The sequence below is a fragment of the Medicago sativa genome, chromosome 4 (assembly GCF_051527215.1).
Source record: "Medicago sativa cultivar Bolivia chromosome 4, Bolivia_mono, whole genome shotgun sequence".
Taxonomy (NCBI): Eukaryota; Viridiplantae; Streptophyta; class Magnoliopsida; order Fabales; family Fabaceae; genus Medicago; species Medicago sativa.
In genome coordinates this window covers 53434846-53447426 of record NC_140752.1, presented here as the reverse complement: position 1 = coordinate 53447426, position 12581 = coordinate 53434846, and the positions used below count along the sequence as shown (strand labels likewise).

The 12581-nt window shown below is 33.9% G+C and overlaps 1 long non-coding RNA gene across 2 annotated transcripts; it reads left to right on the top strand.

Annotated features, from left to right (window-relative positions):
* The first annotated feature begins 8270 nt into the window (after positions 1 to 8270).
* On the top strand, positions 8271 to 12581 carry LOC146929822 (uncharacterized). Of its 2 annotated transcripts, none has more exons than XR_015008294.1 (4): positions 8271 to 8527; positions 9894 to 9953; positions 11022 to 11126; positions 12276 to 12581. It is a non-coding gene; the product is annotated as an uncharacterized LOC146929822 (long non-coding RNA). The 2 variants fall into 2 exon arrangements; XR_015008293.1 differs by having other exon boundaries at positions 9873 to 9953.

Genomic DNA, 12581 nt, shown 5'->3' with positions numbered 1-12581 from the left:
CTGCATAGAATAATGATATTTTGACATCCATTTGATGACAACTTTGTTGACAACCTCGTTTTTCTCACTTCTTACTGGTCAAAAACAATGGAGAGAGAAAAAGGAAGAGAGAGAATAACAATATCATGTGAGTATGAGAGAGAAAGTTGTCCAAAAGTTGTCAAAAAGTGGTTGTCAAAATATCATTTCTCATCTGCGTATGATCCCTTACTTCAAAGTTGTCTCCAGACCTCAATACTTGACCAAAATTCATAAAAATGGTTCCAAAACGACGGAAATTTCGTTAGCTAACCATAGCTACAAGAACCACCTGATTCGGAGTTACAGAGGGAATGTTATTACCATTTTAGTGGAGCTCTGTCCCAAAACCCGTAACCAAATTCCAGTAGGATTTTACCAACTTCAATTGCATTTTCCGAATTGGTTTCTAATCCGAATCATACGAAATTTGTGTCCAAACTGTAAGGAATTGAATGAGGAATCCAAAAATCCAATTATTACTCGATTATGGATTACACAGCGGTATATATGAGTCAGTAAAGAACATTCAAATTTCGTCTCAAAATCATGAATTCAAGTGTAATCACTTAAATCAACAATTACCATTCAAAATACATCAACAACAGTTCATCAAAGTTGCTAGATCACCTTTCCATAATCATTTCTCAATTTCCAAAGTATAATTCCAATTCATTCTCCAAAAATTCAAACTTACTAACAACTCACCTTGAGTGTGATTACTAAGCTCCTTTTGCATCAAAACAAGTCACCACCAATCACTTACAATATAATTTGCATTCCTACACATTGAATTAATGAATTCCATGAAAAGATGACAATAAAAATGGTGTGTGCGTTGTAGCACCTATGGAAAAGAAAGAGGGAAGAACTTTGATGCTTACCTAGTGATTAAAACATCATGGGTACCTCTCAAAGCTTACTTACAAGTGACTTCCCATGGATTGAAGTTAAAAAATGGAAGATTGAAAAATTAAAGGAAGGGGGCGGTTTTGAGCTACAAGTGGGGAAGGAAGAAATTGAAGCTTGTTTGTTGCAAATAGCACCTCTAGGAACCCATATGCATGGCTTTTGGCAATGATTCTTGAAGGTTTGGATGATTTGAAGATGGGGGAGGAATAGTTAGAGAGAGGCCGATGGGTTTTTTGAGGGAGAAGGGAGGAATTGTTGTGATATTTTTATGAGAGAAGAATGAATAGAATGGTGTAGAATTCTCTTCTTTAAACAGTACTTGGTTGGCACTACCCATTTTGCCCCTGCTTTAAAAAAATCTCATAGATAATTTGGAAATTAACTGACACAGATAGATGACAAATGACAGTGTTGTTATGCGGGATATTACAATGCTTGATTATACAATGATGATGAATTTGCATATGAAATAGAGTTTTTTTTCAAGTGAAATGATGTTGTTATGCTTGCAATACTGTGACTATCAACATAGAGATAGAATGTAAGATGTATGATAACATGTAACTTGATTTTGGTGAAATATGTGAAAATAGGCGAACTTTGGAAAATAGACGGACTTTGTGAAATAATAATTGTGCCATGTTGAATTGTAATTGGTTATATGATAATGATTAGTGATGGATATTGGTTGGATTTATTGATGATATGTGAAGGAAGTATTGATTAACTAAGTGTAAGTGGTGAATCGTCCAAGACTTAAATTGAATAAATGAAGTAATGTTGTTTGTTGATGTGATAAACTTGATGATGTGAATACTATGATATATGATGTCCTTATGTTGATGAATCAAAGATGTATGCATGTAATGATTTTAACGATGCAATGATGTGTTGGTGTGGTGATATATTATATAATGGTGTGGATTATATAATGATGAGTTTTGGTGAAGTGCATTGTCGAGTCTATACTTGAAGTCCGTGTATTCATAAGTCTTAAAGATGAAGAGATATGGATTAATTCAGTAACATAATTCCGAAGTATCCAAATATGTGAAGAATATGTAGAGGGATCAATCGGTAACATAACTCCAACATCCTAAACTTGGTACCACATACATATAGAGTCATGTCTATAACATAGCATGCATACAAGTTATGTGAGAGTCATTATTGATTACGTGAATTATGTGAAGATGTGTGGATGACTATGTGTATCATGTGAGATTTGGTGATGGTGAATGACGTGCGAATGATATATGTTTGATTTGGTGATTAATGATAATGCGAGTATTTGTTATATCTTGTGTTGATGATTTAATTATTATTATATCGGTTCAATTGGTTAAATGAATATGTGGACTTGTAAATCTTAATGATATGCTTTAAGTTCATTTAATCTTTATGTTGAACGTATATCTTACCCTCTGGTGATTGTTTGATCGCCTACATCACTATATGGTGTAGACATGCAGGTTGCGGACGCTTGATCGATGTGAGTACCCGAGGATGACTTGATGCCTATCCTCCTTCTTTGCTTTTTACTTTTTATAGTCTTAGTGGCTGAGCTTTTATTAGGGTGTCTGTGAGTGATGACATGTCATCTTAAGTTATTCTTAACATGTTTTTCAGTCTATTTCAGTAGGTTTTACCAGCAAAGCAGAGCAGTATTAGATCAATTGCCTATGATTTTGAGACATTTGTAATGTTTTCTATATCTGAGTCTGTAACTTTATTCTTCCCGAAACATAGAAATTTTAGGGGGTTCTTGAAGTAATTTATGAAGAAATCAAGCAAATAAGGCAAAGCAAGACCTCCGAAGAATTATTGGGCCTTGGGAAGATGAATAATGAAGATTCAAGAGGCCTCAGAAGACTTTACAAAGGAGAAGTTTTATTCCCAAGTTCCAAGAAAACTTACAAATGAAGAAAACACCTATACAAGTGTTAAGTGTATTCATGGTAAGAATTAAATTTTATCACCAAGATAAGTAATTTGAATTGCTCCGTCGAAAATATCAACAGTCCCCCGCAACGGCGCCAAAAACTTGATGGTCGGATAAGGCAAGTGTACCAAATCGTTTACCAAGTAATAAAATGATAAGTAGAGTATTGTATCCACATGGATTGTCGTTTCGTCCAAACAATTCTCGTTACTTATTTTTATAAGTTGACGATATAAAAGATAAGGGTTAAAAGACTTGCAATTTTTATTTGTTTACAACAGAGCAAGTTTACCTGTTTTGGTTGCAGAAAAGTATGCAGCGGTTAGGATTCTTCGAATCCCCTCTGTATATATATTGTTGGATAATAAGTAACCGAAATGTCGCGTTTATTTATCTTAGGTAGACTGTACAAGTGATGAGGCCGTTGAGACATTACTAACCTACTTTGTTCTATCCCTTCGATGGCAAACTGGACTTGCTGATTGCACGGTGATCCTTACGTGTAGGGTCTAGCTAATTCAAAGGTAATTGAAACATAAACTGGCTTTCCAGTGTTTCCCAAGGCAATGAAGGCCAAGGTTCCCTTAGTTCTGCTCTTCTATGAATCTTAGGACACTCATAACACACTCTCTCTCTATGCTTTCTAAGTAGTTCTACAAACGGGCAGCCATAATCTACATCTACCTTACTAAGGGTTTCAAGAGAATGGTTCTATTAGGTTACAACTTATTTCCTTCAGCTAGGCACTTGTTTCCATAATTACTAACCAGTTAATTCCTAGGTTCAGTAGGACACTACCAGTCTTAATAGTTTTCAGCCAATAAGTACCTACGTCTAGGGTCAACAATTCCTATGGCATCTTTGGTTGGTTAATAATCACTTACTTCCTAGACAGATAGCTATCAGTAAAAGGATATAAATATCAAGATATAAGCATGCAGTTAGTGATAGCTATATTAGGCCTTGTCACAACCTAAGTTCCTAATCTAGGGTTGCACCTATCACATAAATAAACTATTTCCTTATTAAAACTTAATAGCAAACAAAATAATAAATAAAAAATATAAACGACATTAAATTAAATAAATATCCAACAAAAATAAACAGAGGTTCATCTTTAAACTCTGACCTAAAAAGATTTAGTTACACATGCATGGCAACTAAAACAAATTATTAAAGATAAAAACATACCCTAGAAAATCAAGGAGAGGATAGATTCTCTCCCGAAGCTCCAAAGTAGCCTTCCTCTTAAACTGTCATAGTTCTGAATGATAAATTCTAAATGAGGAAGATTAATATTTATAGAGGAGATTTCTACTGGGGTTGGGCTGAAAAAGCGGGCTAAACCCCGAAAAATGAATAAAATTATGCCTACGCCCCTCGCATTTGAGATGCTTGGGACGCACCACAAATGCCCAAGGTGCATCTAGTGTTATTTTTTAGATGCCCTAGGCGCATCCTTCATGTTTGCCAAGCCCTGGGCGCATGACATCAGCTTCTTGAGCCCAATTTCTCTGATACTTCATAGATAGACATATATAAATATCAAGATATAAGCATCAATATTACGCTTTGTCACAACCCAAGTGTCTAAACTAGGGTTGCACTACAATACAAATAAATCTAACCTAATAAAACTAAATAGCGAACATAAAATAAATAGATAAATGACATTAAATTAAATAATTATCCAACAAATTAAATAGAGGTTCATCTTAGAACCCTAGACTAAAAAGATATAGTTACAGATGGTAACTAAAGAAAAATTACTAAAAGATAAAAACATACCCTAGAAAAGCAATGAGAATATAGATAAACTCTTTCTGAAGCTCCTAGAATCACCTTTCTCTTTGACTGCTCCAGTTCTGAACGAGAAATTATTAATGAGGAAGGCAGTATTTATAGTTAAAGGTTCCAGCTGGTTTTGGGCTAAGAACGTGGGCTTTACCCACAAAGAGTAGGAAAAAACGTTTTTGCCCCTCACTTTTTCAGTTATCGGGGCACACACTTCATGCCCTTGGGTCATGTGAGTGTGAAACTCACCATGCCCTAGGCACATGGCATGCCCTAGGCGTATGGAATGTGCCCTAGGCGCATGTGAGTGTGTTCCTGGTCCTTTTCTCCATTTTTCCATTGTTTTGGGTGTTTGCTTCTATATAAGTTGTATTGGGACCTAGGAACAGAATTCCTCCCTCTGTAAAGTCTCTGAGGCATCTTGAATCTTCATTCTTTATCTTCCCAAGGTCCTCACTAATCTTCAGATGTTCATGCTTTGCCGGTTTTCATGATTTCTTTTTGAATTACATCAAAAACACCCTAAAATTGCAATGTTTCGGGAAGAATAGAATTACAGACTCAAATATAGAAAACATTACAAATGTTCTGGAATAATAGGCAATTGCTCTAATACTCCTCCGTTTATTTGCTGGTTAAACCTATTGAAAAAGACTAAAAAACATGCTAAGAATAACGTAAGATGACCAATCATTAGTTGACTTCTAGCATAAACCTTGTCAATGAAAGAAGCCCATTGTAAAAGGTCTCCATTATAATGCACACAAGTATCCCATGGTGAGGAAACCTTCTCAATAGATCTTATTACCTTTCCCAAGCTTCAAAAAGTGTTTCTTCATTGGTTTGCCTGAAAGAGATTATGTCATTCCTCTTTCGGGCATTAAGGACTGGAGGAAAAAATTTCACTAGGAACTTCTCTGCAAGTTCTCTCCATGAGGTGACAGAGTTTGGTTCAAGAGAGTTTAACCAAGCTATAGCTCTCCCGGTTAAAGAGTAAGGGAACAACCTCATCTTGAAACCATCATCTTCTATGCATGGAATCTTGAAATTTTCTTCTACTTCAGTGGATTTCTTCAAGTGGAGATTAGGATCATCTGTGACTGCTCCTGAAAACTGGCCAATAGTTTACAGCATCTAGAGCATGAAAGGTTTGAACTCGAACTGAAAAGTAGTGACTTATGGTTACACTATGCTAGTGTGGAGTGTTGTTGGATCAAACATTGCATACTCCTTGATGGACCTCCCCTTGTCATTTACCATGTCAATAATGTTGTTGTTTTCAGCCAAGTTGATGGATGAATTTTCCTCTGAACTTAATTTGTTGGAGCTGTAGCTCTCGATAAATTCTGGATCTAGCTATTCTAGATTGGGGTTCATCTTAAACTTGAACAACTGCCTTCTTTTTTTGAGTGTCCTTTATATTTCAGTATCAATGTGGAATTCTGGTGAGAATTGTGCTATGTCCATTCATGAACCCACTTGCTAAAAAGTCACCAAATTTTACAAGTAAAGTAAAAAAAAAAAATATCAAATAAGCTAACTACTAAAAATGAAAAACTACTAAAGCTATAACGCCTTGCAGTCCCCGGCAACGGAGCCAAAAACTTGGTGTCTCCCAAAACACATAAGTATTTTAAGATTGAAATACTATGTGCAAGTATACAATGTCCAAGTTATTGTATAAAAAGATATCGATCCCACAGGAACTGTGGAGCTATAGTTTCAAATAGCTTTTCAGTAGAGAACTTATAGTATAAATCATTTGTCACAACAGTAAAAGCAAAAAGTTAAGTTTAGGAAATTAGTTAAAGTTTGTAGAAAATATCAAGATGGAAGGTGTGGTTTAGAACAAGGTTCGGTTATGATATAAATTACTGCAATTTATAGAGTTGTAGCTGGATATAGTCGAATGTGTCACTCAGAGCTATAGTCGGTTCAAAGAATCTTTAGTCTTTTAGATTTGTCCAGTGTTATATCCTGATATAGCTGATATGTCTCACCCATGTGGCTATATCTTTAAACTCTGGCTTTATGGCTTATTTAATGGAGGAGTCTTGCCATTTTTCACTCTTATGCACGGCTTAATTCCGATCCTCAGTGTCATACATCAAAGATACATTAAGGAATGTAATACTAAGCTATAGCGTGGTATGGCTTTGGTGATTCAGCGTTATGGCCATTTATTAACCTATTAAGCTAACTGAGGTTCACCGAGCTATAGCTTCCTATAACGTTAGTTTTACATTCACGTCTCTTGTCCTCTTTCTGATCTGATCAAGAGTTCCTTAAGCATGTAGAAAGAAAGCTATAAAATAATGCACACACATTAAAAAAAAAAAAGTGTCTTGGTATTTTATTTAACCGTTTTGGCATTATTGGACAACAATTCAACCTCTTACTAATAGCCATATATTGCTATTTAATATTTGAAATTACCTGAGCTTTTCTTTGGGGCAGCCATCACACAAATTATACAATCAAGACATATTAAGGTCTGCAAAACTGAATGGCAAGCAAGGTCACGTTGACTTTTTATTTGCTTCATTTCAAAATCATTTGTAAGGCATAAATGCCGTTTATTTTCTTTCTTTAAATTAATTATTACTGTATTAAGTCAAATAAGGCCTAGAGCTTTATATATTGTAATTCGTTTTATGAAATAAAGAAGATGAATTTTGATAAAATAAAAAAAAAAGTCACTAAATGTTTCTTGGTTCTGGATTGAACCATGACTTGATCTTAAAAAAAAAAAAACGTTTCTTGTGGCGATCCTCTACCAAACTAACATCTTCCTTTTGTGGTGATCCTCTATCAAACTAAATATCTTCCTTGGATTGGGAATTTGTTTGGTTACCATTTTTTTTGCTTATTTCCATCATTCTTTAGCCTTAATACCAAAATTCCCCCATTATTCACAAATATATTCAAATCAAAATCATATCCCCTTTTGACCTTTATCACTTTCACTCTGTTGGTGCTTAAGGGCTAACTCGTATCAAATAAAAAGGTCATGCTCCTTACTTTGTCAGGGTAACGAGCTATAGCATTAAAAGTAAACTTATAAGGAACCATCTATGAATCTTAGGACACTCATAGCGCACTCTCTCTACGCTTACTTAGTAGTTCTACAAACGTGCAGCCCTAATCTACGTCTACCTTACTAAGGGTTTCTTGAGAATGGTCTTACTAGGTTATAGCTTTAAGTAGGATAGCTACAGACTTGTTTCCCTAATTACTAACCAGTTAATTCCTAGCTTCAGTAATGCACCACATGACCCAATGGGTATCATCCACTGGTACCTACGTCTAGGGTCAACAATTCCTATGGTATATTCACTACCACAATTTTGGCTTTTAATAGCATAAGTTTAATAGCGCTTCTGGATAAATGCTATTGAAAATGCAACTCATAGACCTGTTATAACACTTTTCAGAAAGCGCTAAGAAAAACATGATAAAAATTGGGTTAGATAGCGCTTTTCTATCAACGCTATTATTTTGGTTCACACTAATAGCGCTTTTCAGAAAACGCTATTGTTGGAGGGGGGTATAGTTAGCGTTTTACACAAACGCTATTGTTTGGGCTTCATGAAAATTAAAAAAAAAAGCGGACTATTTTCATTTTCGCGCAGAAAGAGTAATTAACCTGGCCCCACAACTCACATAAGCTCTCCAACTCCATCGCGTTCTCAGACAACAAAAAAAGAAGTTCACCCTTATCAACAAAAAAAAAATCACTGAACGTGTTCCTTCTTCTCACAAAAGAACGTGTTCCTTCTTCTTCGTCCTTCCTCCATTCTTCAATCGCCTCATCTTCTCAACCTTCTCACTGAATTGTTTCTTCTCTCAATCGCTTCGCAGGTACTGTTCATCACTTTACTTTTTGTTCCTTCTCTTAGATTTTGATTTGGTGACCCTTTTCACATCTTCTCTCAATATATTTTGATTTGGATATTGATTTTGATTTGGATTAATATTTGGTGACCATTTTGCTTAGATTTTGAGAGTTGAATCATGTGATCCTTTTGCTTTTCTGCTTTCAAAATCCAATTTTTTATGAAAAATATTATCTTTTTCTAGTTGTGAATCACATATTAATTTGCATGCACATATTAATTTGATTTTTTTGTTAACTAATCATATCCCTACACTTCAATAATAATTACCTAATATTATTTTTTTTCTTTCCTAGACGGATAGATAAAACCAGTTTCATCCATGTGGATGTATGTAACCTAACAGGTTATGATGGTGTTTTTTAGAAAAAATTATTTACTCCACTTGAACCATGTATGTTCTGTATATGAAGAAAACATGTATTTTATATATTAGATGGAGTAAATAAATATTCAAATTGGTGTCCGATGAAAAATATAGAGAGTGGTTTGGTTTTGAGAAAAAAAATGTCAATTTAGTCTATAAGAATCTCAATTGCAGGTCACTTTAGTCCTAAATAACAAAGTGATATATTTATTATATATTTGGAAATGTGGTGCCTTTAGATAAATAGATAAGGGAATAGCTGATCCCATTGTCAAATAGTTTAAGGTTAATGTGCTGTATTTTGATTTATGTTATGGTACTGTCAACAATGTTCATGTCTGCTTCATTAGAAAAACTGTCTCTCAGAATCACTTGCTTGTTCTTTACTTGCAACATCTATGTTATTGTGATTGTTGAATCTGATTCTTCAATTTATACACAAAAATCAAAGTAAAAATGTAGGTGTGAGTTGTGATGATTGTGTCATTGTGAAGTTAGAAGAGAAAATTGTGAAATATTAGTGTTTCATTTATGATTGTAATTTTAGTTAAATTACTACTAAGGTACAATATTAAAGAAGGGTATATCTTAGTTTGTTCCAATTTGGTTGTTGCTTGGAGTTATCTACTTTTGCTTTTACTATTGAGAAGAATGATTTTCATTTATTTGTATTCTATGAGTAGAACGAGACGTGAATAATTGGATGAAAAATTGATCGAAATTCCTTAGCGTCACTTTTTTCAAACAGGTTAACTATTTCATGCAAAATGTATTATACACTATAAATACTAGACATTATTGTATTTTTAGACCCTGTTTTATAAGATTAATAAATTAATAGCTATTTACACTAACTTACAACCTTTATATTGAAGACAATAAATAAGCTTATTTCACTAACTAAAGAGTTTTGGATGAAATTTATACATGTTCATGTGAGAAGTTTGACATTTGAATGTCTTAGTACTCAAGAATGGATTCACGGACTTACTTTGGCAGCCAAGCACTTCATGGACATCAACTTGTATGTATTAGTACTATTCTAGCTTCTTCATGCTTTTTACTCCTTTCTTGAGTTTTAGAATTCTAAGATAAAATGCTACTAAAAGGCCAGAATTGTAGACTTATACGTATGACTAATTGTTGTTATAAATTTTCTTTGATATGTTTTTTCTTTGATATTTTCTTTTTTAAACTAAACCCAAAATATATAGTTGTGTCTTTGAAGCATATTGAGGATCCAGTCGAGGAGAATGCAATAGGGGTTGATCAGAGCATTGGGGTTGATTTATAATTGGAGTGTTTAACAATTTTTTTCTTCACACAATTGTTTAAAGTTTGTATGGCAAAGACGAATTCCCTCTATTTCGACTTGAGTTTTGAGGGACTAACTTTTTTTCACTTATATGATCAGCTTGATGATTAAAAGCAACTTTTAAGTTAGGTGGTTACGGAAAGATATCAAATTTGCAATGGACTATATGTATATATCTTTGGAGAAAGTATTCCATGGTCACAAGCTTTTGAGCGTACCACTTAGGCACACACACATAAAAATACATTTTATTTTATTATTTAAAAAATAAATATTATTTAATTATTTTCTTTTTCTATCTTTTTTCAATTGTGTATGTGTGTCTAAATTTAGCGTTCAAACCCTTGTGTCTAAGTAAGTATTTTTCATATCTTTTATTGAGCAGTTGTTGGGCAGTGAATCCTTAAGCATATAATTCATAACTCGGTTGTTAGAACCAAATTATAACTAGTAATATCTGTTACCAATAAACTCAAACTAACTATTCCTGACATCTAACTATCAAGACCTAGGAACTATGGATCGGAAATGGGTGTCTGTGAAGTGGTTGAGTACCTATTAGGTACTATTACTAAAAAATAAAATAAAAATGATGTGTCAATATGAGACCCGTTTAAGACCTCAAAGTTGAGGGTCTCCATTGTGGATGCTCTTACTTGTACTTAACCGACCAGGCGCACTAACACGTGTCTCATTTCACCAACTGGTCTCTATCTAATAGTACATTTTCTCCAATGCATCAATATCTGAATTCTGAAACTTCCATTCCTTTTGAAGTGAGAGAAAATAGGAAGAATCTTTGTGGTGGAGCTGGAGGACAGGTCCTATAGATGCAAATTCTGCAGAACTCATTTGGCTCTTGCAGATGATCTCATTTCTCGGGTATGCACCCTTTACTTTTTAAACTATCACTAATGCCTTTTTATTTTCTTAAATAAATTGTTGTTGAAGCACCTGTTTGTGAAACATTCTTGAATAATGAAGCATTAGAAATAGTTAATTATGACATTATAGTTGAGAGAATAGTAAATTCTTAATTATCAAAGGATATGTTTTAGTAAGCAAATTGTTAATCTCACAACCACCCTGTGATCTGTAGTAGTGGTTTCATTTCTTTTCAATACTAGGGCCTTCTAGTATCTTCACCATATTTTTTGTTTTTTTTGTTGCCTTTAGTTATTGTCTTCCCATAAGCATTCCCTTTTACATTGCCAAAAGGTGTGTTGGTTTGTCACGTGAGAGTAAAGGAGTCTCACATTGGATGTGACTCAAGGTTGTCAAAATCGAGACTTTACTTCATGTCGAAAGGGAGTAGCAAAATCGGGACTCGTAAAATCGAAATCACAATCGAAGGATTTTACTTAAGGACTTTTGTAGAATCTATATAGGAAATTATAAAATCGCAATCAAAATCAATGGATTTTACTCAAAAAAAATTAATACTAAATATATTTTATAAAGGGTACATAGTCATAAGGGGGCGTTAATCTTGTCATGATAGGTTTAGGAATTAATTACTCCCTATCGTTTTCCATTACAAGAAAAAATTCACTTTTTAGGTTCATTGAGTAACCGGTGTATTTGGTCCTAAAAAATGATTTTTTTTTTCTTGTAATAAGGACCGGAGGAAGTATTGTTTTGACTTTTGACAACAAGTTTAGGTATTGATTATGTTTCAGTAGGTTCATGTGAAAAAACTTCAATATGAACTCATATGTGCTTCCAATTCTTCACTGCTTTCTTGCAGTTTTACTTTTTATACCCTGTTGTATCCATTTTTTCTGTGGCAGTGTCTTTCAGTGATAAGCATAAGCATAGCTTCAAACGTTAAAAAAAAACATAAAGTTGTCATATAAATGTGTATGCGTGTGTCTGTGTTTTTTTTTGTCGGGATGGGAGTTATTACTTCCAAAGGCATGCACAGTCTCTTGATTTTTCCTGGTTTTTTGAAAGTATAAAATGCTTCAAGTTTCCAACTTCTCTGCTGGATTATTGTATCATCCTAATAATCTTTGATCACCCTTTTTTCAGGCGTTTCAATGCCGGAGGGGGAACGCATACCTATTCAGTAATGCGTGAGTACATTTCAGTTCTTATTGGATAATCCATCAGTGACTAAAATTAACATTCAAGATAGTTTTGTTTGGTAACATAAAAGGCTTTTTGTGGCTCATGTTATGTAATATACTCATATTGTTTTGGTAACATAAAAGGTTTTGGTTTTATGTCCCCCCTCATCTTCATCTTTATTTTGTACTTGTATCTTTTTATGGAATGAATTCTGAAGATTGTAATGAGATTATCATGAATGTAATTTGCTATATTCATATTTCAGTA